We start from the raw sequence: 4,017 nt of genomic DNA on the forward strand, positions 1-4,017 counted from the left end.
TTGTTCTATTCAGTATGCAAGGCCATCAATGTTGTTGACAGCTTTCTACAATGTTGCCAGTGAACTAACTGATAATTACTTACAGAAAGAATATTCCTGGCGAAATCTTATAAATTCCTGGTTGTAGTTTTGTAGCCAGCAGCCCTGTAAAATTTCCCTGGTGGTTTTCTCCCTGTACTCTTCCCACCCTTGAAGTGTTCACAATTTTATGTGAGGTGGCACTCAGACAGCCTGCCCAATCTCTCCTTGATTGAACCATTTTTTTCCCACGTTCAATTCTGAGGTTGGTTGGAGGAATGTAGGGACAAGGAAGAAGCTCAGTAGATCACCATGTTTGAGCCTCGAGTGAAAATGGAATTGAAAGTTTGGTTGCGGGGTGTTAGCGGGATGTCCATCTTCTTCAAGAACCCCTTTCCACACTGGGTGCCCATATATTTGTCCCTAGTGCTACCTCCCCTCTCCTCCATAGACTCTATTTTAAGACCCCACCATCTCTCCTCCTCACTCACCCACACCCATTAACCTCTCACCTCAACCTTGTCTACCTGCTATGTGACCATCCGTCCTTTCTTGGTTCCAGAGTGCCAGACTTTGAATCTGGAATTGACTGTAGTCCCAATCTGGCATTGCTGCCATTGGCATTATTGCAATTAAACTGATTGGCCAGCAGCTCTCTACAGCAGGATCTCTGCCTGTGTACTCTCACCTTCAACCAATGAACATACCTCAAGGTGGGGTCTGTTTTGATTGGTGGGGAATGAAATGATCCCTACTGAGTCTTCAGGCGGTAGAATGGGAACCCTCTCCCCTAACCATCACTTGAAAAATCCCACCCTTTGTTAATAATATTTCCAGGTTTACACCTGGTTGGAAAATAAATTAAAGGTTAACTATGTTGAAAAATATTGTGGATTCAATATTCTGCATCATGCTCATACCAGAATTATATATTTGTGAAGTATGACAGGAAGGTCTGGCTGCTTTGAACCTAGTTCTCAACTCTGTGAGGTGACTGTGCACAGTTTTATTTCATTTGAGCAACAGGCAAAAATTGACTGAGGAATGCTGTTTATGCGTTGGCAGCTACCCTACCTTGGATGACATACAGGTCCAATTTAAAGCAATGTCCCTGCTTAAAAAAAACAGTGATAGAGTTTTTATAAATCTTGAGAATGAATTCTAAATAAATATTAAGATTTATCAAGGTCCAGGAATATATTTAACATATCAAAGGGACTGTGCTGCTGTTCGTAATGCATATGGAAATGATTTCCTCAAGGAACACTCCGAGAAGACAATCATGATTACAGTTTGTCGAAAAGTCATGAGACTCAACAGTCTGTACGTTCTATGAGTGCCATTTATTATATACTGCAAGCTCTAGCATGTGATAAATGCTTTGTGTCCTGTTATGCCGATACCTCTTTTCCACAGGGAACATGATTAACCTTTTAAGCAGCCGATACAAATTTAATACAGTGTAATTTTCCAAAATGTGCCAAAGGTTAAGGGCTTGGCTCACTATCAAGTGGTCATTTAGAGCAATGACCGTTTTTCTGACAGATGCTAGTAGTACTTCATTGCTGACAAACATTAGATAAATTTACATTAAGGACTTGGTCATTCATTTGATGCATTTATGGACAACTGACTGATTTGGAACTTGGAATCATCTAATAAGTGTTTAATACATGTTCATTGGAAGAACTACTGAATGGTATAAACTGTTTTCAAGTTCCACCTTTCCCTCACCTTCATCTGTTCCTTCTCTGACTCTTCTCTTTCCTTCTCTTCCTTGATATCCTCTGTCTCTATTCCTGCGTTGTCTACTAATATTTATTACAAACCCACTGATTTCCACAGTTACTTTGGCTACTGATAGGTGGCAGATGATCTTCAATACAGAGAAGTGTGAGGTAATGCATTTTGGTTGGAGGAACATTGAAAGACAGTATAAACAAGAGGTACAATTCTAAAGGGGGTGCAGGAGCAGAGGAACCTGGCTGTGATGTGCACAAACTATTGAAGGTGGCAGGATAGATGGGGAGAGCAGTTAATAAAGCATATAGTGTTCTCAGCTTTATTATTAGGGGTATAGAGTACAAGGGCAGGGAGATGTTTTTGAACTTATACAAGATACTTGTTAGACCCCTGCTGGAGTATTGTGTACAGTTGTGGGCACCACATTATATGAAGCTTGTGAAACCATTGGAGAGAGTGTAGAAGTAATTTACAAGAATGGTTCCAAGAATGATAAACTTCAGTTATGAGGATAGGTTGGGACTGTTTTACTTGCAGAGAAAAAGGCTGAAAGGCGATTTGATAGAGGTTCTCAAAATCACGAGCAGGTTGGACAGAGTAGTTGGGTTGAAACATTTTCCTTGTACGAGCAGAAACTAAGTGATGTGCAAATGAAACGGGTTATATGAGAAAAGCACTTTTTCACACTTTTGCATGGTGTATAGGGCCTTCAAATGTGTCTGACTCATTTCCTGCACTTCTGACCTCACCTCTTTTGCTCCTTCACAGCACTAGAATTCTCCTTATTCTTATCTTCCACCACACTTTGTATTCAAAAGAACATCCTCTGCCATTTGCGCCACCTCCAGCATGATGCCACCACCAAATACACCTTCCTTTCTCCTTCCCTATCAGCATTCTAAAGGGACTGCTCGCTCCACAACACCCTGGTCTCCTCTTCTATCCTCCCAACACCCAATCCCTCTTCCATGGCATTTTTTCATGCATTCACAGTAAGTGTAACACCCAAACTTTTAACTCCCTATTCTCCAAGGACAAACACTCTTTCCAAGTTAAGCAGGAATTCACTTGTACTTCATTCAATCTATTCTGCTGTATTCACTGCTCACAAACAAATCTCCCTATACTAGGGAAACCAAACGCAGCCTAACTGCTTTGTAGAACACCTCTGTTCAGGCTGAAAGCATGATGCATTCTAGTCACTTGCCATTTGAATAAACCATCTTGCTCTTGTCCTCACATTTCTAATCTAGGTCTGCTACAGTGCTGCATGCAAAGCTCATTTGGATGCTTTACAACCTTTTGGACTCAACACTAAGCAGTGTTTACAGGCAACTTCACTGCTAGGTGGAGCATTACAGTCTGTGAGTGTGAGAGATTGAATGTGGCAAAAATGACTGATCTTGTTAACCCAAAATTCATTCCAAGCAAGGAAGAAATAAACACTTCATTTGTAAGCTCAAGCTGAAGGTTACTACACCTCACACAAGGGAAAAAGGATGTCTAAGCAACTGAGAGCCTCCTTTTCAGGTTGACTTTAGGACAAGCCACTCAATTTGCATTCTCCTCTTCCAGCTCTCTGCAAAACAGAGAGACAGAACACTCATCAACAGCAAAGAGCAGTTGCTAAAAGCAACACTCAATGCCTACTTCCTGTTCAGAAGAGAACACTATAAATCCTCCTCGTGGTTTGTGAGACCAGACACTCTAGAACCCATTTCTCTCGGAAAAAACTAAGAACTAAACAGTCTCTATACTCGTTCAGTGTGATGTTGTATAACAATTAGTCAGCCTCCTTTTCATTCAATCCAGAGATTCTCTGACAAAAGAAATTTGCAGATTAGTTATAATTGTTGCTGTTCTTTCCTGGATTGTAAAGTGAGTACAAATTCAATGCTAAGTTAGTATGAAATCATAGAGCAACTGCACTTGTGCAGGTAATTATGAGGGCCATTTTTATGTTGGGGAGATGTTCAGCTGAATCACATGGATGAATGAGGTAGTTGACTAGGGCACCAGGCTTTAAGATGTGCCAACCATTCAATTACAGAAGCCACCCAGCAGCTGAATGTGACTTCAGTAACACTCAAGCAATGGGCCCCAATGGAATGCCACAGAGACTTGGGACTTTCCTTTTATAAGTATTTTTCTGTCTTATCTGCACATGTTCTAATCTTGGTTTCTGCAATTTGCTAATTAATAGTTTTTTCACTTCATTCTTAAGGAAAGTTCAGTAATAGCTTGCAATAAACTAAC

The 4,017-nt window shown here is 40.7% G+C and overlaps 1 non-coding gene across 1 annotated transcript; it reads right to left on the minus strand.

Annotated features, from left to right (window-relative positions):
• Positions 1-3,307: 3,307 nt before the first annotated feature.
• Positions 3,308-3,518, minus strand: LOC125484299. The gene has a single exon (XR_007263138.1). It is a non-coding gene; the product is annotated as a small nucleolar RNA U3 (small nucleolar RNA).
• Positions 3,519-4,017: the final 499 nt, after the last annotated feature.

Source organism: Rhincodon typus, chromosome 10 (genome assembly GCF_021869965.1).
Source record: "Rhincodon typus isolate 14 chromosome 10, sRhiTyp1.1, whole genome shotgun sequence".
Classification (NCBI taxonomy): Eukaryota; Metazoa; Chordata; class Chondrichthyes; order Orectolobiformes; family Rhincodontidae; genus Rhincodon; species Rhincodon typus.